The sequence below is a fragment of the Rhinoraja longicauda genome, chromosome 9 (genome assembly GCF_053455715.1).
Source record: "Rhinoraja longicauda isolate Sanriku21f chromosome 9, sRhiLon1.1, whole genome shotgun sequence".
In the NCBI taxonomy this organism is placed as follows: domain Eukaryota; kingdom Metazoa; phylum Chordata; class Chondrichthyes; order Rajiformes; family Arhynchobatidae; genus Rhinoraja; species Rhinoraja longicauda.
Genome location: NC_135961.1, coordinates 52569589 through 52593618, shown reverse-complemented (window position 1 = coordinate 52593618; position 24030 = coordinate 52569589). Strand labels below are relative to the sequence as shown.

The window sequence follows — 24030 nt, the reverse complement described above, 5'->3', positions numbered from 1 at the left end:
TGGAGGCAGAAAGGGAGTTTCAAATCGATGATCTTTGATCTGGACTCGGAAAGGTGAAGCATTTCTTGGGGAATTATGGAGGCACAGAAAGTGCGGAGAGGAGGAAAGGATGAATGGAAGGCAGAAAAAAAGAATAAGAGGGATGTGGGCACAAGGCAAAAGGGGAGTGCAATGAGACAGGCAGAAACAGGGGAGGTATAAATCTAGCAACAAAACCATAACTAACTACTGGGAATACCTGCAGTGCCTGCTGATTGTTGAGCACAGAAAGCTACAAAATACTTCCCAGCAAGGTTTTTGCTGGCCTGTGAATCTTATCTCAGGCTACCAATGAATTCAATCAAAAAGTTTCAATGCAACTGAGATTTTAACACAAGAGACTGGATATACTGGAAACTGGAGCAAAAATAATAAACAAGAATAATACAAAATAATAAATAAATGCAGGTCATGCAGCATCCATGGTGCAGGGGGACGGTCGATGTTCCGGGTCGAGAGCGCAGAGGAGAGATAGTCAGTGTAAAGAAGTGAGAAAGAGTGGCGATATGATTGATGGGTCTCAGTCGTGAAATGATGAGCATCCGTTTGCCTTCACAGATGCTGCTTAACCTGCTGAGATTCTGAACATCCAGATTTTAAAAGAATGCTGCTACTGGGCCGGATGTGGTGCTATTTGGTGAGTTTCTTTACGTGGATGTCATGCAAGGTCAAGGGGCAGAGGCGCTAGGGTGTGGGGTGGTTAGCAGAGTTAGCAGAGACGTAAGTAGTTCCAGTGATCTGTGTTCAATCCCAACCTTTGGTGCTGTCTGTGCGATATTTTCATGTTCCTATTGTAACCATGTTGGATTCCTCTGGGTAATATGGTTTCCTCCCACATCCCAAAAACATGCTGGTTGGTACATAACTTCACCACTGTAAATTGCCCAAATGTCAATGTTAATGGTAGAATCTGGGGGGGGGGGGGGGGGGGGGGGGGGGGGAGGGGGGGAGTTGATGGGAATGTGGGAAAATAGAATGGGATTATTTCAAAATGGCTCTTTGATGGTCGGCACGGACTCTTTGGACTGAAGAGTCTGCTTCCAAGCTGTGTAATTCTTTATAAAAAATAAAATTAAAGCCCATGGGAAGCTCTGGTTTATTACTCCAGCACCTCTCTCTGCAACTGGATTCTTGATTTCCTGTTCAATAGACTGAAATCAGTAATGATAAATGACAAGAAATTCTCCACGATCATTCTCAACACCAATGCCCCCCACAAGACTGTGTTCTCAGCCCCTTACTATACTCCCTGTACACTCACAACGGTGCAGGCAAATACCTGCTCTAAGTTTACAAATGTGCAGATGACACCACTGTGGTGGGCCGCATCTCATACAATGATGAGATGGAGTACAGGAACGTGATAGAAGCTAGGTAACATGGTGTCAAGACAGCAATCTCTCAATGTTATCAAAATGAAAGAGCTGGGCATCCACTTCAGAAAGGGGATTCGTGCACATGGCCCAGTCTATATCAATGTGCTGAAGTGGAAATAACTGAAAACATCAATTTCCTAGGTATAAATATCAATCCCTCTGGAACTGTAACACTAAATGCTGCATCCTGTTTTTTTTTCTCTTTTGCACTACTGATGTCTTCATGTCTGGTATGGTCTGCACCGACAGCATGAAAACAAAGTTCTCACTGTACTGTATATGACAATGATAAACCAATGCCAATACCCTGTTTTAAGGAAGAGTCATTGACCTGACACATTCCTTGCTAACATCTCCCAGAATATTCCACTGTTACTGTAGTTTCCTGACATTTGTGCACTGCAACTGGCTTTGTTATCTCAAGATTGTTCGGAGAGCCATGTCGTTGTACACAACAGAAATGGACCCTTTGGCCCTCCATTTCAGTGCTGAATTTTTTGCCCACCTGCACTCATCCAATTTCCCACATTATCCTCCTATGTCTTGCCTATTTCGGTATCTGTCTAAATGCCTCAAACATAGTAATTCTATCTGATTCCACCACCCCCTCTGCCAGTGAGTTCCAGACATCAATCAATCACAGTGTAAAAAAAAAAAAGTTTAAATCCCCTTTAAAACACTCTCCTTAAATCTATAGCCTCTTGTTTTTGATATTCCCACTGCTACACTATCTATGCCTCTTATCATTTTAGATACCTTCTCATTGCGCCTCCTTCATTCCAGGGAAAAGAAGCCATACCTTTCCAATCTCACCCCATCAATAAAGACCTCTAAACCAGGCAGGATCCTGGATTTACCTTGGGAAGATGACTCTCCACGCTGCACAACCATTCCTCACCAGACCAAGGTCCAAACGATGACCTCGGCTTCTTGACGCAGGACTTGTGCAGTATTTTTATTTGTTGCTGGGGTACAGCTGTTGCTGGAAAGGCCATCATTCATTGCCACTCCCTAATTTATCCTGAAGAGATTGGGGGTGATCCGCTTTCTTGAAGTGGTGCCTCCTGGTGAGGAGAACGCACATAGTGCAGTTGGGGGAGGAATTCTAGGATTTAGAAAATAAAAGGAATGGCAATATATTTCCAAGACAGGATGGTGCAGGGTTTGGAAGGGAACCTGCAGGGTTCCACTGTGCCCCTCCTCCTCGACCTTCTTGGTGGCAGAGGTGGCAGGTTTGGAGACGTGCTGTCGGAGTAGCCACCCCGATTAACTGCAGTGTATTTTGTGGATGGTGCACACTGCAGCCAGTGTGCGCCATTGGCAGAGAGGATGAACATGTAGAGTAATGGATGGGGTACCGATCAAAGGAATTATTCCATCACGTTCTGCGGGATTGCTCAAGTCTGTGCGATGAAGGATGGAAGGATGGAATAAAAGTTTTATTTGACTTTCTCCCAGAGAAAATGCAGCCAAAACTTCAAAGGCATGACAACGAGGGTTGTAGAGATGTCCCTGGATATGAGTCATCCCAGTAGATATCACCCCCTGGGTTTAGAGTCAACCAGTAGTTCCGCTCTCTAGGAGGTGGGGAAGTGGTGTGTGCAGGCAAAGCCAACTCTCCATCCATAAATCCACTCCCCAAGACGGCTCTCAGCGCGTCCCGATGGGAGAAACCTGGGATGTTCCACTGGTATTTTAATGGACTGAATGAACTTCGCCGGAAAACGGTGTTGCAGCCATTCGTCAGAACTTCCCATTATTTTTAACTTTGCTGCATTTGTGCATTAATTACCCATTACATTCACCGTGGGAAGTAAGTCTGCCACATAACAGCAGGTTCTGAAATGATTATTATCCACCAACCCAGAGAAACAAGGACCTGACTTGTTCTTGCGCAGTGAACATTGATGTTTATTTATTTATTACATTTCATTCTCAGTGAATTATCGAGCCCTTCAGGCCACCATGTCTGTGACTGCCATGTAGCATTCTTCTACACATAATCCCATTTACCAGCACTTAGTCAGTAGCCCAAGCCTCGATGATTTACGTGCTTGCCCAGATGGTTCATAAATATTGTGAGGGTCTCTGTCTCTCAAGACCAAATCCACCCCATCGACCCAGACAGTGGGTTCTCGATTACAATAACCCTCTTAGGAAAAAAAATCTTCCTCGAATCCCCTCTAAACCTCTTATCTTAAACCTATGCTCTTGGGCATTAGGCACCTCCAAAGCTACAAGACAAAGATTACTCTCATTCATTTTATCTATACCCCCCCCATGAATTTGTATATATCCATCTGGTCATTTCTCAGCCCCTCTGCTCCAAGCCCAGTTATCCAACCTCTCCTGAAACACCAACCCTGGAGAATTATGTACACACAAATTAGGAGCAGGAATGAACGACTCAGTCCTCAAACTTGCTTCTTTCTCTTTCTTTATCAGCTCAGTATTTTCCCTCCATTGCTCATTGTCCTGTACCTGTCTTATCAACCACCTCTTTTTCTACCACCTGTCAGTTCCTTCCACAATCTTTGTGAATGTCCATACCGGTATTTTCTAAAGATGTACCATAACTTCTCTTACTTTGTATTCTGTGCCATGTCTGATGAAGGCTATCATCCGGTATGCCTTCTTTACCACTCTATTACCATCTTCATGGACATTCCAACGTACACCAAACAGCTTCTTTCCACATCGCAAAGGTGTGCGGGTCAGTGGGTTAATTGGCCAGTGTGAATTTCCTCATATGCGTCGATGAGAAACATGGGGTGAAATTTAGGGTTGATGGGAATAGGGAGGATAGATTGTCAAGTTGAGATTATTGTCATATGAGCCGAAGAGCAAGTGCGGTGAGATACAGGAGCAATCAAAATTTTGCTTCCAGCGGCATCCACAAGCATCTACAGTAGATAACACAGAAAAACATCAATTATACATAACCTTTACATAAATGATTCAGTCATTCTTTAAGAAACTAAAAGAACAAAAAAAAGACTGTGCCTAACCCAAGTTGGGCGGAAAAAAATGAGTGCAAGGGATGTTTTGTTGTGTTCCTTTGCTGAGGTAGGTTTAGGGTTGCGCAGGTCGGTTCAAGAACCGGACAGTTGCAAGAAAATAGCTATTCTTGAACCCAGTGGTGTGTGAATTCGGGCTTCTGTAACTCTTAACTAATGGTAGCAATGAGCAGAGGGCATGGCCCAGTTGGTGGGGATTCTTGATGATAATGGCTCCTTCCTAAGACAGAGCCTCACGTAGGTTACAGGGAAGGGAGGTAGTAAATGGATTCACTCTGTGAGTCGGCATGGACTCAATAGGCTGAAACAGCTTCCTACTATTTCATATGAAAATATCGAATAATGAATAGTTTCCATCCCTAAACTGCTCACTACTGTAAAAATATTAATACTAACTACACAAGCGACATGCAATAATACCAAACAAGTTACCCTGAGCTGGGCCCACACACTGCGAGCCCCAGCGTTTCAGCCGTTGGCACTTCTCCTGAGGTAAGCTGTGCTGGCAGTACCCCTGCAGAGAGAGGAATGGTGTTGATATACCTGGCCCTTGACCTCTCAACAATACAGACATTCGTTTGGATGCATTATCAGTTAATTCCATACATTCTCTTGCTCCTTTAACATTTACAATCCCACAGTGGGCGTGGACTTTAGTCCAATACAAGATCGCCTGTAAAGAACTTGCGGGACTGGCTTTTAAACACATGTGAGGGGAACAGCACGGATGGGAATAACAGATTCGATGAAAGTCACACAACACAACACGTCTGCTGAAGCTGTTTCCATGGTGACAACGTTGCAAGGAATGAAGCTTCTTTTAATATTCAGGCTTGGCCTGGAGCTAGCCAGCTGTGCAATATTAATGAAGCCAGAGAAGAATACAGAACACAACTGAGGAGGCCGCTTGGCCCATCCTGCTGATGTATGCACTTTGTGAAGTCTCTCCAATTTGTTCTGTCCCCATATTCTTTCCTCTGCTCTTTTCACAATTTAAGCACTGCAAATAATTATCCAGCTCCCTTGACACCACTTCCAATGCTCCTTCAAGCATGCATTTCACAAATGGGGTGGAAGATCTTCAGGACACTTACTCCTTCAGGACTTCAGTGCCGATCACAGGCCCAAACAAACATCTCTTTATCCCAAGCACCTGACTGAAAGCTTCAGAACTGGGATTGGGACAGATTCCTCTACTTCCAATCTGTGGAATACTTACCTACTTATGACACAGAGGAAGGCCATTCAGCTGAGCGAGACTATGCTAGCTCCCGGCAGAGCAACCCCAAATGTCCCATTCCCACCCCTTTATTTCCCTGTATTCCGCAACTGCTCTCTCACAAATGTATAAAGCCATCCCGATTTTCCTAATACCCAGCAACTCGGGACAATTTGCAGCAGCCAATAATACCGGCAAAGTGCACTTACGTGCGATCTGGGAGGAAACAGGAACGTCCTGGGAACATCCAGGAGAAAGAGCATGCAAACTCTACAAAGCTCCCGAGGTCAGGATTGAACCTGAGCTGGAAAGTTGTTGAGTTCTAGCTTTCATGTTCTAGTGAAAAGCCAATGACCTGAGGATGAAAGATTTTTGGGGACTGAGATCAATGATTCAAAGCTTGGATGGGAAGATGGGTAAAGGAAGTCAGGAGGAACGATGGAGGAAGGTCAAGGGGCCCAATGGCCTCCTCCTGCTTCTAATCACAGCTGGGTCTGAATCCTGGTATCCACTCCCCATCAGCACTGGCAGTGCCTTCCCTGGAGGAACCACAGCAGTTTGTCCCTACCTTCTCAAGAGCTATTAGGGATGGGCAATAAATGCTGGCCTGGCCCTGGGCGGCACGGTGGTGCAGCGGTAGAGTTGCTGCCTTACAGCGAATGCAGCGCCGGAGACTCAGGTTCGATCCTGACTACGGGCGCCGTCTGTACGGAGTTTGTACGTTCTCCCCGTGACCTGCGTGGGTTTTCTCCGAGATCTTCGGTTTCCTCCCACACTCCAAAGATGTACAGGTATGTAGGTTAATTGGCTGGGCAAATGTAAAAATTGTCCCTAGTGGGTGTAGGATAGTGTTAGTGTGCGGGGATCGCTGGGCGGCGTGGACCCGGTGGGCCGAAGGGCCTGTTTCTGCGCTGTATCTCTAAAATAAAATCTTGCCAGCAATGCCCAAATCTCAAAAGAAAAGTATTAAAACTATCGATGTTCCCATGAAACTCACATCACAGCCCAGCAATGGACCCGACTACTCTTTGCTTTTTCACATCCAGATTAGAAGCAGGATTATGCCACTCAACCATTGGATCCTGCTCCACTTTTCAAGTAGATCTTGCCTGATCTGATATTAACCTCCTGCCAATCACCAGTAACCTCACAGCCGCTTTGCCTACCAGGCATCCATTCACCTCCGCCTTTAAAATATTTTGCTTCCATTTCTCTTCGATGATAATGAAGTACTTTGAAAGATTGGTAATGGTCCTCGTCTGTGGCAATCTTCTGGACAATATTGGCAATATGCATTCAGGAAAAATAGCTATGCGGAGGACGCCATTCTCCTTGTAAAACATCCAGCTCTGGATCACCTCGATAATAAGAATACTTATGTCAGGATGCTATTCATTGATTACAACCCAATCTTCAACACCATCATACTGAATATGCTCATCCCTAAACTTCTGGATCTTGCCCTTGGGCTTCCATCTGCAACTGGCTTCTGGACCTCCTGACCTTAGAATTGATCAGCAAGATGAAAAACTTTGCTGTTGACCTAAGAATGAGAGGAGGTGAACTCAACCCCAGCCTCATCATCGGAACTGCTGCAGACATGTTAGTTCAGGTTCAGGTTCATAAGCATCCATATCACCATCAACCTAACCTGATTACATCATATTGATACAGTAATCAAGAAAGCACATCAGCATATATAATTCCAAGATATTGGCATCCAAGAAGATTTGGCATGTCCAAGAGGGTTCCCTTGGACACCTACAATTGCAGGATGGAAAGTATTTTAATAGGATACGTCTTCGCCTGGTGTGGCAGCTACTTGGCTCTTGACTGTCTGAACCTGCTGGGAGCGGTGAATGTAGCCCAGACCATCACAGGGTTGTCACTTCCTTCCATACTTCACAATGCATTACGTCAGGTTGGCTGGAAGTATCATTAAGGTTGCCTGCCACCGTGCCCTTTCCCTTTTCTCTCATCTACCTTTCTGGGAGAAGAGACCGAAGCTTGAAAGGTCAGACACCCAGACATAAGAACAGCCTCTTCTCCATTGCTATCAGATTCCTGAACTAATGATCTCTTTCACACCTCATTTGCAGAAGTGCTGCCATATACTCTTAATTCTACCTCTTTCAGTTATTCGATCATTATGCTCTAATGATCTTTTGCACCACTCGGATCTTGCACTACAATCTTGCACCATTCTCTTGTTTTGTATCTCTCATTATATTTGTTATGGCATTTATCATTATTGTATGTATAATATTTAGTCTGTGAATTTTTTGTGACCCAAAAAATTTTTTTTGCACTTATATATAACAGCAAACTAATCTAATCTAATCTATAAGAAAATAACTGCAGATGCTGGTACAAATCGAAGGTATTTATTCACAAAGTGCTGGAGTAACTCAGCAGGTCGGGCAGCATCTCGGGAGAGAAGGAATGGGTGACGTTTCGGGTCGAGACCCTTCCTCAGACCCTTTTTTTTCTTCTTCAAGATGTGGTCGTAGAGCAGGAGGGCAGGAGAAATCGCAGAGGGGGAGCAACGAGAGGGCATGTTGCTAAACTCTCGTCGAAGAGAGGAGGAGAACTTCTTCAAAGTGGACATACCTTGAGGAGAAATCGCAGTGGTGCAACAAGTAGTATAATAAAATAACTGCAGATGCTGGTACAAATCAGTTTGGGGGGACCTCATTGAAAATTACCGAATATCTAATCTAATCTAATCGTTGGGGAAGAGAGATCCAAAGTCCCATGACCATTTCAGCTTAACTTTGCCATTTGCCTTTGTGACACATTTTTAAAAAGCGACCCCCTAGTTCTAGTTTCTCATACAAGCCCCATTCACTCCACAGGAGCTTCTGCTTTGTCTCATCTCACTCCAACACTGCATGCCTCCTCATGTTTCTAACCATCTTCCCCTTAAATGGACATATAGCGTGTTGAATGCGATTCTATATTATCCATTATCCTCCCTCACTGGGCTCGTAGATTCATAGAGTTATACAACATGGAAAATGGTCCCTTGTCCCAACTCATGAATGCTGGCCAAGATGCTTATCTAAACCAATCCCATTTCTCTGTGTTTGGCCCATATCCCTCTGAACGTTTGTTATCCACATACCAGTCGAGATGATGTACTAGTGCCTGCTGCCACACCTCCTCTGGCAGCTCATTCCATATGCCCAGCCCTTTCTGTGTGTAAAACCTGCCCCTTGGATCCCCTTTCAATCTTTCCCCTCTCACCTTAAATTAATGCCCTCCATTGAGACTAGAAAGGCTGCGACTATCTATCCTATCTGTGCCTCTCATAATTTGATAAACGCCTGCAATGTTATTACCTCATCTGGTCAAAAACTTTTGGTTGTTGCTGTTGTTCATCGTTCTCGAGTAAAACTTTGACATCTCGTCTTGAGTGTTGCCATGTATACAGAGTTGGCTCATTAGACCAATCAGCTGATTGAGCTGATTAGAGTCCAAACGTTCAGTCCACACAAACGCAGAGGTCATGATGTAGTCTCAGTTGTTCTTGATTTTCTAGATTCTCTTTTCCCCTTTCCTCCCTCCATTCTAGCTTCCACATATGAGTGAGTGCTGTTTTGTACAGGCTTGTTGTTCTCACTAATGCGTGTCGCTGTTGAAATTCTGCAGGGATGTTGTAAGAGAGTCTTTGAATCTCTTGTTCTGCCCACCGGCTGATTGTTTGCCCTCAGTCAGCTTTCCATAAAGTGGCTGCTTTGATATTCTGTCATCAGCCCTGCTTTTGACATGTCCTACACATGTGGTCTGTGTGCATTTAATATTAACACAGCCAAACTACAACGGGTGGGAAAAAGGGTCCAGAGGAGGTTTCCAAGAATGTTCCCAGGAATGAGTGGGCTAGCATATGATGAGCGTTTGGTAGAGCTGGGCCTCTGCACGCTGGAGTTTAGAAGGATGAGGGGGGACCTCATTAAAAATTACCGAATAGTGAAAGGCTTGGAGAGAGTGGATGTGGAGAGCATGTTTCCACTAGTGGGAGAGTCTAGGACCAGAGGTCATAACCTCAGAATAAAAGGTTCCTTTAGGAAGGAGATGAGGAGGAATTTCTTTAGCCAGAGGCTGGTGAATCTGTGGAATTCTTTGCCACAGTAGGCTGCGGAGGCCAAGTCAATGGATATTTTTAAGGCAGAGATGGATAGATTCTTGATTAATGCGGGTGTCAGGGTTTATGGGGAGAAGGCAGGAGAATGGGGTTGAGAGGGAAAGATAGATCAGCCATAACTGAATGGTGGAGTAGACTTGATGGGCCAAATAGCCTAATTCTGTTCCTGTCACTTGTGAACTTATTAAAAAGATTAGAAGTTGGATTTGCCAGTCAGATTTGGAACTTTATGCTGTCACCTTGCTGAGAGTGTGGGTTGGAGTCTGGACTGGAGTGTTTGGTCATTGTATGATGTCAAATTGACTGATCCCCATTGCTGGGTTAGGCTCGATTTCCAACAGAGGTGGCTGGAAGCTCATCGATGAATGCCAGATGCAGCTGTAAGTCTGAGCCATTACCGAGAAGCAGGACAATTATCTAAGCTACTTAAAGGCACCTCCTGTGGCCACATCCGCATTGTCAATTAAGGCTGGCATGTGGGAGTGAAAGGCAAGGGAAAATCAATGAGCTCAAGGAAGGCAAGAATTGATTGTTTTTGTCTTTGTGGGGGGTGTGCTTGCCGCATGAATGAATCACTTTCCTTCCCTGGGAGCATGGTTCTGTTCTCACCATGTCACTGGGCAAAGAATCTGGCAGCAAAGAGTCCAATGATATTGCACTCCTCTATCAGATCCTCCCTCAAATCTTGAGAGCATAGGTTTAGGGCAAGGGAGAGGAGACGTACATAGAACATAGAACAGTACAGCACAGGGACAGGCCCATTACATAGAACATAGAACAGTACAGCACAGGGACAGGCCCTTCTGCCCCCTATGTCTATGCAAAACATGAAGCCTAGGTAAACTAATCTCAACTGCCTGTGCATGATCCATTCTTTAGACTTTAGACAAGAGATACAGTGTGGAAAATTGGCCTTTTGGCCCAATGGGTCTCTGCCGTCCAGTGACCATCCTGTACACTAGCACAATCCTACACACTAGGGACAATTTACAGCAGCCAATTAAACTACAAACCTGTATGTCTTTGTACAGAGGGAGGAAACCGGAGCACCCGGAGCAAACCCATGTGGTCACAGGAAGAAAGTACAAACTCTGTACCGGCAGCACTTGTAGTCAGGATCACAGCTTGGTCTCTCGGGCTGATAGGTAGCAACTCTACAGCTGTGCCACTGTGCCGCCCCTGCTGCTGTGTCACTGTGCCGCCACTACTGCTGTGCCACTGTGTCACCCCTACTGCTGTGCCACTGTGTCACCCCTACTGCTGTGCCACTGTGCCGTCCCTACTGCTGTGCCACTGTGCCGCCACTGCTGCTGTGCCACTGTGCCCCCCTACTGCTGTGCCACTGTGTCACCCCTACTGCTGTACCACTGTGCCGTCTCTACTGCTGTGCCACTGTGCCGCCACTACTGCTGTGCCACTGTGCCATGCCTACCGCTGTGCCATTGTGTCACCTCTACTGCTGTCCCCCCTCTACTGCTGCGCCACTGTGCCGCCACTACTGCTGTGCCACTGTGCCATGCCTACCGCTGTGCCATTGTGTCACCTCTACTGCTGTCCCCCCTCTACTGCTGCGCCACTGTGCTGCCCCTACTGCTGTGCCACTGTGCCACATCTACCGCTGTGTCACTGTGCCGCCCCCACCGCTATGCCACTGTGCCTCCATTACCGCTGCTCCACTGTTCCGCGCCTACTGCTGTGCCACTGTGCCGCCCCTACTGCTGTGCCACTGCCGCCCCACTGCTGTGCCACTGTGCCATGCCTACCGCTGTGTCACTGTGCCGCCATTACTGTTGTGCCACTGTGCCGCCCCTACTGCTGGGCCACTGTGCCATGTCTACTGCTGGGCCACTGTGCCGCCCCTACTGCTGTGCCACTGTCTCTAAATGCCACCATCATATTTGCCTCCAACACACCCTGGCTGCGTTCCAGTCATCCACCACCCTCAGTGTAAAAAACTTATCGCCTTTATCTCCTTTAAACTTTTTCCCTTTCACCTTAATATTATGGGGCCACACAGTGGCACGACGGTAGAGTTACTGCCTTACAGCGTCAGAGACCGGGGTTCGATCCTGACCGTGGGTGCTGACTCCCTATCCTATCTATGCTTCTCATAATTTTATATACTTCTATTAAATCTCTCCGCAACCTCTGGCATTCCAGAGAAAACAATCCACGTTTGTCCGACCTCTCCTTATCACTAATGCACGTCTTTGGAATGTCGGAGGAAACCGGAGCACCTGGAGAAAACCCATGCTGCCACAGGGAGAATGTACAAACTCCGTATCGACAGCACCCTAGGTCAAGATTGAGTCCAGGGCTCTGGCAATGTAAGGCAGCAGCTCTACCACTGCACCACTGTGCCGTCCCTTTAAACATCAAACATGGTCTTGAGTAGATTCCTGTCGTGTGACCCAGGGTCCTTTAGTTTAAGAACCAACTTTGTATCGAGTTTGAGATTAGTCCAGTTCACCTTGAGGAGCCAGTACCATCATTATGCCACTCCACATTCTGTCAGTCCAACTGGAAGTGCAGATCCATCTATCAGAACATGTATCTGTCTTTCCCACTCAGTTACCCCTACCTACCTGTCTCTGTTCTTTGAACCATTGTGCTGGAGACTGAAGAATTTCTGGAGAGTTCAGTGTCTTGCCGAGGCATGGAGTCATAGTTATACAGCACGGTAACCGGTCCTTCAGCCCAACTCATCCCTGCCTGACCAAGATGTCCAACGCCTGAATGTGGGGTGAATGGCTTTGTCCTTCTTCAACAAGAACATATAGAACCTGTATAGCCTCTAACGCCTGTCCCCTACATGGTTGTTCTGAGCATGGTCTCAATTTCACTTTCCAACCATAACCCCATAACTCTTTGATGGCCCATTGTGGGCACATGGTCTGAAGAAGGAACTTGACCCGAAACATCACATTATCCATGTTCTCCAGAGATGCTGCCTGCCCCACTGAGTTCCTGCATTGGTGGAAAAGCAACGAACTAAGTCATATTTGCAACGAAAGCATTTCATTACAATGGTCGAGTAAACTCTTTACAAAGTCACCACTGTTGACTTTGCTGTACTCCCGTTAAACTGTATGTTTGGTGCGTGGTTCTGTCATTCAGACTGTAGTTAAACATTCTAGCGAAAACAATCTTCAAATTAATCTTGAGCCCAGTATGTTTAAGGCAGGCAATGCTATCCAGAAATGTGTGACCAGTACAGATTGTCCCTAGGCTAAATTATGGAGTGCAACAGATGTTCTACTGCAATTAATTACTCACCATAAACAAGCAGTCGGCCATGAAGTGGTTTTTAGCAAAGTTACTCAGAATCTGGCATCTATCTGTGACAGTTAGAATAAATCAGAACATTTTGGAAACACTCGACAGTCATAGAGCTATATTGCATGGAGCCAGACTCTTCAGCCTCACTTGTCAATGCCCACCAAGTTGTCATGCGGGGGCTTGTTCCATTTGCTTGCATTTGGCCCAAATATCTCTGAACCCTTCCTATCCATATATCTGTCTAAACGTCTTATGAAAGCATTATTGTATCTGCTTCTATAGCTTCCTCTGATAGCTCACTCCAGAACAGACTACACTCTGAGTGAAAAAGTAGCTCTTGGTGTTGTCTTGAATTTCTCTCCTCTCACCTTAAGCCTGTGCCCCCTTGTTTTGGTATCATCTATACTGGATAACAGATAGTGACCGTGGGCAAGTCAGGCTCTTGGGTGTGGAAAGAGAAACAAACGTAACATTTCAGATCAAAGACCCAGCTGATCGAGTATTGTTGAAGGCTCTTTTCAGTTCAGTTTAGAGTTTAGCTTAGAGGTGCAGTCTGGAAACAGGCCCTTTAGCCAGCAAGCCCATACAACCCCCAATCATCCGTTCACAGTAGTTATACGTTATCCCACCTTTATTCATTAGGGGCAATTTTACGAAGCCAATTAACCTACAAACACACGTATTTGGGAGGTGAAAGGGAACCAGAGCACCTGGAGGAAGCCCATGTGGTCACAGGGAGAATTTCATATTTCATATTTATTTCATATTTCAGATTTCAGATACAGCGCGGAAACAGGCCTTTTCGGCCCACCAAGTCCGCACCGCCCAGCGATCCCCGCACATTAACACTATCCTACACACACTAGGGACAATTTTTTTTTTTTTTTTACAATTTACCCAGTCAATTAACCTACATACCTGTACGTCTTTGGAGTGTGGGAGGGAACCGAAGATCTCGGAGAAAACCCACGCAGGTCACGGGGAGAACGTACAAACTCCACACAGACAGCGCCCATAGCCAGGATCAAAATTGGGTCTCTGGCACAGTCAGGGCAGTGACTCTACCAGCTGTGCCACTGTGCTGCCCATGAGTCATAGAGCCATATGGAACAGAAACAATTCAGCCCAAGTTGAATTCAGAATAGAAGTTGGGAGGTCAGGTTATAGTTGTATAAGATGTTAGTGAGGCCACATTGAGAGTATTGTAAGATAAGAGTATTGTGTTCAGTTCAGTTCTGGGCACCGTGTTATAGGAAATATGTTGTCAAGCTGGAAAGGGTACAGAGAAGATTTACAAGGATATTGCCAGGACTAGAGGGTTGGAGCTATAGGGAGAGGTTGAGTAGGCTAAGACTCTATTCCTTGGAGCGCAGGAGGATGAAGGGTGACCTTATAGGGTGTATAAAATCTTGAGAGGAATAAATCGGATAGATGCAGAGTCTCTTGTCCAGAGTAGGTGAATCGAGGATCAGAGGACACAGGTTTAAGGTGAAGGGGAAAAGATTTAATAGGAATCTGAGGGCTAACTATTTTGCACAATGGGTGGTGGGTGAATGGAACAAGCTGTCAGAGGAGGAAGTTGAGGCAGGAACTATCCCAACATTTAAGAAGCAGTTAGACAGGTACATGGACAGGTTTGGAGGGATATGGACCAAATGCTGGCTGGTGGGACTAGTGTAGCTGGGACATGTTGGGCAAGTTGGGCCAAAGGGCCTGTTTCCCCACTATATCACTCTATGACTCTATGACTGTATGACTCAATGGCGCCAGTCTGACCATCAACCACCAATTTACACTAATCCTGCACTAATCCACTTTTATCCTCTCTGCATTGCATTAACACCTCCCAGATTCCACAACCCACCGACACACTAGAGGTAGTTTAGAGCAGCCAATTAACCTACTAGCTTGCATTCTTTGGGATGTGGGAAGAAACCGGATCTCCTGGGGGAAACCTACACGGTCACTCGGAGAATATGCAAACTTCACACTGATGGTATTGGAGGTCAGTAGCGAACCCGTCACTAGCGCTGTTAGGCAGCAGCTGTACTAGCTGCTCCACTGTGACACCCTCAAAACTGTGTTTCTCTCTCCCCAGACACTGCCTGATCTGCTTTTTCCAGCATTCTCGGTTTCTATTCCAGTTGTCCAACAATTGCTTTTAATTTAATTTTCATGAACAATAAGTTGGGTCCTTTGCCACCAAGTTGGGTCCTTTGCGTTTTGAGGTGCAATCCTTTCCAAGAGGAGCATTGCAGCCAGTTTAAGCAGAGCAAGCTCCAGAAAGCAGGAGGTGATATTGACCAGACAGGCTTGTTTTTTAGCTGGTGATCAAGGGTTGAATATTGGCCATAATGCCTCTTCTTTTCTTCACCATATTCCCAGGAAATGTTACTGTCCCACTGAAAGTGGTCTCATTTCATGTCTCATATGAAAGATATGATCCTTCTCGTCATTTTCCTGTTAGTAAGCACAGCCATACAGCCAAGGTGACATGATTTAAGGTGATCAAACTATTCCTTGTCAGAACCAGATAACCTCAATGTTGCATTATAACTGGAGCTGCAAATTTCAGATGCATCTATTCAACATGTGTGAAAAGGTTAGCTGCTTCAAATTCATGTTCATAAGTTCTAGGAACAGAATTACGCCATTTGGCCCATCATGTCTACAGCGCCATTCAATCATGGCTGATTTATCTTTTCCGCGCAACCCCATTATCCTTCCTTCACCCCATAACTCCTGATACCCTGACAAATCAAGAATGTGTCAATCTCTGCCTTAAAATTATCCATTAATTTGGCCGTCACAGCCCTCTGTGGCAATGAATTCACAGATTCTCCACCCTCTGACTGAAGAAATTCCTTCTCATCGCCTTTTTAAAGGTATGTCTTTTATTCTGAGGCCATGCCCTCTGGTCCTAGACTCTCCTACTAGTGGAAACATCCTCTCCACATTCTCTCTATCCAGGCCTTTCATTTTTGTTGGATGTTAACATCTCAGATAACTTGTCCGGAGCCCAGCACATAGATGTAATCACAAAAAGGCACACTAATGCCTCAACGTTCTTAGAAGTTTAAAAAGGTTCAGCATGTCATCGATTATGAAATTAGGCAAGTCACCATATACTCCAACAAACTTCTATAAATGGACTGTTAGAAGTGTCATGAGCTGTGTTAGCAATTCCAATGAGCAAGAACTTAAGAGGCTGTGGAGAGCGATGGATTCAGAGGCACAGCCATTCCCTCCATTGAAAGCATCAACATGACGTGCTGCTTCAAGAAGGCAGCTTCCATCATCAAAAATCTCAAACATCTGACCCACGCCCCCTTCTGGCTGCTACCATTGGGCAGGAAGTACAGAAGCCTTACGTCCCACACCACCAGGTTCAGGAAGAGTTACTTTCATACAACCATCAGGGTCTTGAACCGTCCTGAACGATCCTAATCCCATCTCCACCCCGGAACATTGTGGACCACTACAGATCTCTTGCAGCACCATGGACTTGTTTTCTAATTGTGTTTAGTACTAATGTCTTGTTTTAGCATGGTCTTATTCTTTTCACTGTCTTGTATTTTTTACATATGTTTATGTTTATGTTTTTGTGTATCCTTTGAGTCGATGTGCGTGAAATGCTGCTGCAAGCAAGATTTTCTTGTACCTGTACCTCACCGTACTTGTACATATAACAATAAACTTGACTTGATTTATGGATGAGAGGTGGCACTGTTCTACATTAAAGTTTAGCCAACACATGTCTGTCACACTCACCAACCCATCCTTGCTCCCTTCAATGTATTGCCATCCTCCTTACAGTTCACCATCCTTCCAAACTCCACAGCCTCACTATTGGAAACTGTGCCACACAAGTCCAAGTGTAATTCAGGTACAGGGAGGAGCAAGCACACAACCCTGTGGGAAAATACATTGCACTTCCCAGCCTCACAAAAGCACAGAAAACATCCCACGAGTAGACTCCTCATCCCACCAGTCTGAAGAAGGGTCTCGATCCGAAATGTCACCCATTCCTTCTATCCAGAGATGCTGCCTGTCCGCAGAGTTGCTCCATTTGTGTCTATCCACGAGTAGACAAATAGTCCACCTGATCTCCTGTTATCTGGTGAGTAACAGATTGTCAACGGCCGCAAAGGTAAAAGATGACGCACAAACCAGGCTCTGTTTTATTCTTGGAAAGAGAAACATAATTAATATTTCAGGAGAAGCCATCTGGTTGAAAGTTGAAAGTTTAATGGGAAAAAATACAATTTCTCTGTCCATATCAGAACTTGTCAGTTCCGTTCTAAGTCATCCAACTGTAATGTTGACTCAGTTTCCTCTTTCCCCTCTCATGACCTGTACATATGTTGTCTCTTTCCAGCTCCCTCATACCGTCAATAGATACTTTCAATAACCAGATACCGTCAATAACAGATTATCACCACAGTAACATGTTGCTGCTACAGATGCTGGTTTACAAAAAAAGGGCATAATGTGCTGGAATAACTCAGAAGGTTACGCAGCATCGCTGGAGAACATTGAGAGGTGACGTTTTGGCAATAGAAACATAGAAACATAGAAAAATAGGTGCAGGAGTAGGCCATTTGGCCCTTCGAGCTAGCACCGCCATTCAATATGATCATGGCTGATCATCTAAAATCAGTACTCCATTCCTGCTTTTTCCCCATATCGCTTGATTCATTTAGCCCAAAGAGCTAAATCTAACTCTCTCTTGAAAATTAATATGAATTTTGATTCTGATCTTGATTCTGCTCCTCTGTTTATAGAGTCCATGTACCCATGAACCTTTTAAAAACCTCCATCTATTGAACTTGGGCTCTTTATTAAACAAACTGTACTGTATGCACATGACCCCAGAATTCCCCTGTTCCTGGCAATAAAGCCAAAAAGATAGAGTCATAGAGTTATACAGCAGGGAAATGGGCCCTTTGGCCCAACTCGACCATGCTGGCCAAGATGTCCACCTGAATTAGTTCTATTTCCCTGCGGTTTCCAAATATTGTTTAAATATCATAATTATACCTTTCTCTACAACTTCCAGATCCATGTACGGACCACACTCTGTAGAAAAAAGTTGCCTCACAGGTCCCCTTTAAATCTTTTCCTTTGCACTTTAAAACCTTTAGTTTTAGACTTCCCTACCCTGGGGAAATGATAGTGACCATTCACCTTACCCATTCCTCTCATGATTTTGTACACTTCTATAAAGTTACCCCTCAGCTTCCCGAGGAAAAAAAAGTCCAGCCTTTCCTTAAAAGTCAGATGCACACTCCAGTATTGTCCATCCCCTCTACCCAAAGTCATCCCTATGAGTAGCTTATCTGCTCCACACTGAGTGAATGCTTCTTGGCATCTCCAAGGTATGATAATCACCCCTTCCGACAGACCCATGCACTGTTCTCCCCACCCCGTACCAGTAACGAGAGCCAGTTGCCCTGGACCTCCAGCCTGCGAACCCAGTTCAGTGAGGGCCTGTGCTGCTGGACTACTCCCCTGGAGTTCCGGCTGTCCCAGGCGGTGAACTCCATCCCTTGGTGTGAAAGGAGACACCAAATTAGACACAGCAAGACCCCACAATGAGATCACATCCAGATGATGGGCAGAAGGTGCCTCCCTACAAAACAACAACCGTGCAATCTCTCAAACAAATAACAAAGTGCGAGAGGAACTCAGGGGGTCCGGAGGAAATGGATAGACAAGGTTTCAAGATTTGAATCCTGCTTCAGACTGATGGTTAAGGGGGAGAAACCTGGAAATGAGAGGTGGGGGGGCGAGGCAAAGTCTATCTAAGTGATAGGTTGCTACGTGTGGTGGGAAGTCATTGACAAATAGGTGGAGATAATATCAAAGGGTCGACGTTAAAATGAGTCAACAGGGTGTCAAACAAGGAAAGAAGAGGAGGAGTGAAATGTAAATGGATATGGGTGGAAGGGGACAAGGTGGTAGGGGGAAAGGGTGGGAAGAGAAAAAATGGGAAATAAAAGAAAAATGAAGTCTTAGAGAAGGAGGGTGGAAAGAGGAGGGGAGAGGAACATGGTAATGGGCATAGTGGGAGAAAGGTTTGCACACTAGGGGAGGGGGTGACAAATTAGGTGGTCAATGTTTCTGCCAAAGGGTTGTAGGCTTGCCAAGGAAAAAATGAGGTGCCGTTCTTCCAGATGGTGTGTGGTCTCACTCTGGCAATGTAGGAGGCCCAGGGCAGAAAGGTCAGTGTGTGATTGGGAAGAAGAGTTAAAATGGCCAACAAATGGGAGTTCCAGCAGGCCTTGGTCGACGGAGCAGGTGTTTGGCTCTCATCTCTGGTGGAAAGGCCCCAATGACTCAATAGGGGGAAGATACATCCAGCAATGCAGGGCTCCCACACCATGAACCTCCAACAACGTAGCACTACATCAGTTCTGTCCCTCCCACAGTGCAGCATTCCTTCAATACTGCCCTTCTCACAGTGCAGCACATACTGCACCTTGTCCCGTATTAGGCCCGGACAGTGTAGGCTAACGGAGTATGTTTGGGGAGTGAGGCCGAGTGTGTTCGGGGAGCGGGGTAGAGTGTGTTCGGGGAGCGGGGCCGAGTGTATTCGGGAAGTGGGGCTGAGTGTGTTCGGGGAGCGGGGCCGAGTGTGTTCGTGGAGTGGGGCCGAGTGTGTTCGGGGAGCGGGGTAGAGTGTGTTCGGGGAGTAAGGCCGAGTGTGTTCGTGGAGTGGGGCCGAGTGTGTTCGGGGAGCGGGGCCGAGTGTGTTCGGGGAGCGGGGCCGAGTGTGTTCGGGGAACGGGGCCGAGTGTGTTCGGGGAGCGGGGCCGAGTGTGTTCGGGGAGCGGGGCCGAGTGTGCTCGCCTAACGAAGGTTGCGTAGCAACCCGCCTCCTGGCCCGGGCGGCCATCATTGGTGGAACGGGAGCACGTGGACGCTGGCTGGGTGAGGTCACGTGCGGCGCGGACGGTGACATCACCTTGTCCCGTATTTGGGAGTTCGAAAGTTGGCAACCCTACCTCGAACAATGCAGCATTCCATCAGCACAGTGCTACACTCCCTTAGTATGGCTCTTCTCACAGTGCAGCACTCCCTCAATACAGCGCGTACAACAGTGCCGTGCTCCTTTAGTACTCCTTCAGAATCCATGACCAGACATAATCCCACAGCTGTCTAACAGCAAATCCATGTGACCTTGCAGGAATTTGCACGTGATGTCAGAATGGACTGTGTTCTTTAGACTTTCGAGAGACAGCACAGAAGCAAGCCCATCGAGTCCGTGCTGACCAGTGATCATCCCATACACCAGCACTATCCTACACATTAGGGACAATTTACACCTTTACTGAAGCCAATTAACCTACAAACCTGCACGTTTTTGGAGTGTGGGGGGAAACCAGAGCACCTGGAGAAAACCCACAGGGTCACAGGGAGAATGTACAAACTCTGTACAGACAGCACCTGTATTCAGGATCAAACCCAGCTCTCTGGCACTATGCCAGCAACCATATAGCTGCGCCACTATGCCGCCCACTTCTGCACTACATGACTGACAGTTTTGCTCACGGAGAGCTGAATTGTCAGCAGGGACGATTATTTCACACCAGCGGCTGAAACTCAATTCGTCACCTCGAGCCCAGGACAGCGGCAATAACCCAATACTTCACAGTGTTAGTCGGAGTGTTAGTTGGCAATGTGGGAGACAGATGTTTGGTGCCTCCATGTGCCCACCTACAGTATTACAGACAGTAGCGATGAGCATCTATCTGAGTGTATCGATGCTTTGTAAGGGAGAGACCTCTATGGTTAGGCACTCACCTGGAACTGACTTCACTAACCAAGTAAGCACTTGGAGGGAGGGGAGGCGGAGGGGTGGTGGTGTGAGACTGGTGACCTTCAACCACTAATCTTGGCGGGAACCCAGGTGTAGCGGGTGAACATTAATATGGAGGAGGTACATGGAAGGCCAGCTGTGCTGAACCAAGTCACCAGGTTCAGATGGAATGGATGCTCCAGGAGGATGTGGGGTGGGGAGGTGTACAGGTTGTAGAATTGCTGGTCATATTCTTCCAACTAAAACCCCACCCTCTTTCCCACCCGCTGATATACAACAGTGCAAGGGAACAGGCAAATATGAAACCCTTGTTGTTTTTAGAGTCATGGAGAGTCATAGAGTCCACAGCATAGAAACAGACCCGTCTTCCCAACTTGCCCACGCAGATCGACATGGCTCATCCACATTACCTGCGTTTGGCACAAATCCTACTAAACCTATCCTATACATGTACCCTACTAAATGTTTCTTAAACGTTGCGATAAATTTGTTTAAATTCATTTTTTGGGATCTGGGCAATTTATTTTCCATGCATAATTGCCCTTGGGAAGGTAGTGGTGAATAACCCACTTGTGGCGCTGCAGTCCTTCTGATGATGGTGCCCCTCACTGTGATGTTGGAGAAGGAGTTCTGCCATTTGGATCCGTGCCGATTAATGGAATGATGATATATTTCCAAGTTAGGATGGAGCACGATTTAAAGGGAAACCTGCAAGTGGTGGTGTTTCTCTTTGCCGGCTGCCCTTGTGCGTCTTGGTGGTAAAGGTGGTGGGTCTGGTTTGAGTAGCCTGGGTGAGTAACTGCAGATCCCCCTCCCCTCCCCCCACTCACCATCAACAACACCATAGTCACATCTGTGGAGTCATTTAAGTTCCTTGGAACCATCATCTCCAGGGACCTTAAAGGATCGTTCGCACAGCTGAGAAGGTTGTTGGCTGCAACCTTCCCCCCATTGACGAACTGTACATTGCAAGGGCCAGGAAGCGAGCGGGCAAGATCATCTCTGACCCCTCTCACCCTGGCCACAAACTCTTCAAAACACTTCCCTCTGGAAGGCGACTCCAGACTGTCAAAGCAGCCACAGCCAGACATAAAAACAGTTTTTTTTTCCACGAGTGATAGTTCTACTCAATAACCAAAGTCTGTAGTCTCTTTTTTGCTCTGGTTTATTTTCACCCACATGTTTAGATCGTAATGGTTTATCCTTAGTGTTTTGATGTGTTTATGCTTTATTCTTAATTGTTAACTGTATGTTTGTGTTGTCATTTGTGAGCGGAGCACCAAGGCACATTGCTTGTATCAGCATACTTGGCCAATAAACTTATTCATTCATTCATTCATTCATTCATTCATTCATTCATTCATTCATTCATTCAATGTATTTTGTAGACTGTACACACTGCAGAACTGTGTATAGGTGATGGATGGAGTGAATATTTAAGGTGGTGGATGGAGTGTCAGTATAGCTTCTTGAAACTTGTTGGAGGTGCAATCATGCAGGAAAATGGAGATAGGGTTTGTTGAGTGGGCCCAGGTGTGATTGGATCAAGGACTATCCATAAAATTATCAACTCCATTTACACTTTACGCTGCCTCTAGAAAGCAGCCAACATAATCAAGGACCACTCAAATCCCATTTATTCCCTCTTACCTAATCTCCCTGGGAAACAGACAGCAAACGTTTACTTTATCCATGCCTCTCATGGTCTTTTACACCTCAATAAGGTCATCCTTCAGCGTCTGGCTCTTCAAAGATAAATGTACCAGCCTTTCTAACATATCCCTGTAATTTAAGCCAACAAGCCAGGTAATATCCTGGTGATTCTCTTCAGCACCCTTTCCAGCTCATGTATGGTACGATCTGCCTGGAATTTTTCTCTGTATCTCAATGCACGTGACAGTATTAAACCAATACTGAGAAAGCTTGGGTCCATGCGAGTGCTGACACCTACACCTTTGATCTGGAGAGACTTTGAGAGTTTAAATAATGAAAGACCTGGATAGAGTGGATGTGGAGAGTCTAGGACCAGAGGCCATAGCCTCAGAATAAAAGGACGTACCTTTAGAAAGAAGATGGGGAGGAATTTATTTAGCCAGAGGGTGGTAAATCCTTGGAATTCATTACCACAGGTAGCTGCGGAGGTCAAGTCCTTGGATAGTTTTAGAGCAGAGAATGGAGTTGAGAGGGAAAGATAAATCAGCCATGTTTAATGCCCCGATGGGCCGAATTCTGCTCCTATGAACTTATGAACTTATGAGAGGTTTAGCTTTGTTTAGTTTAGAGATACAATGTCCACTGAGTCCACTGGCAAATATTGGTTGTGGGTATGAGGAGCGCCTGATGATAAATTTGTTCCTGAAATGAATCTTCTACTCCTTACCTTAAATCTATATCTTCTGGGTTTTTTTCCCCTCAAGATTCCAGCATCTCTTGAGCCTCCACATCTTTCTTAAAATGCAATGACTCATCCTAACCAATACTTTGTAAAGCTGACATCCCAACTTTTAGTTTCCTGGTGTACAAGTCCAAGGATACATGCAACTGGCAGCGCAGTAGGTAAAATGAAGAAGAAGGCTTGCAGGATGGGGAACAGAAGATAAGAGACTTATAGTACAATTTTATTCAAATAGATTGAGCTCGTCCCTCCGGTACGCCACTGGAGTATTGTGTGCAGCTGTGGTCACCACTCTATATAATGTCATTGTACTGGAGAGATGCAGAGGAGATTCACCAGGATAATGACTGGGACCGAATGTTTCAGTTATGAGGAAAGACTGGATTGGTAGGGTTTGTTTTCCTTGGGGTGGAGGAGGCTGGGGTCTGACAGAAGTGTACAAAGCTATGTACACCATATGCAGGTGAGGTAGCGAAAAACATATCCCCATTGAATGGGGATTCCAAACCTAAAACCAAGAGGCATAGGTTTAGGGTAAACTGTCCTTGCCCCTCTCTCTGGTTCTCTTCATCCCTGTACTCGCCCCATTGCCCCTCTCCTGCACTCTTTCCTCCTCCCTACTTCAATACCTCCCTTCCCCTTCCCTCATCCCCTCACTCTGAGACAGTTCACCCTTTCAGCCTCACACCATAGGGAGAATGTGGTTGCACTTGAGAGAGTATGGAGGAGATTCACCAGG

General features: G+C 46.0%; 1 long non-coding RNA gene across 1 annotated transcript in view; it reads left to right on the top strand.

Annotated features, from left to right (window-relative positions):
• The window catches only part of LOC144596738 (uncharacterized), a 66475-nt gene extending 58189 nt beyond the window's left edge, over nucleotides 1–8286 (top strand). Inside the window, exons 2-3 of the long non-coding RNA XR_013547650.1 lie at nucleotides 598–676; nucleotides 8150–8286. This is a non-coding gene — a long non-coding RNA (uncharacterized LOC144596738). The remainder of the gene's footprint in view (nucleotides 1–597; nucleotides 677–8149) is intronic.
• The last annotated feature ends 15744 nt before the right edge of the window (nucleotides 8287–24030 follow it).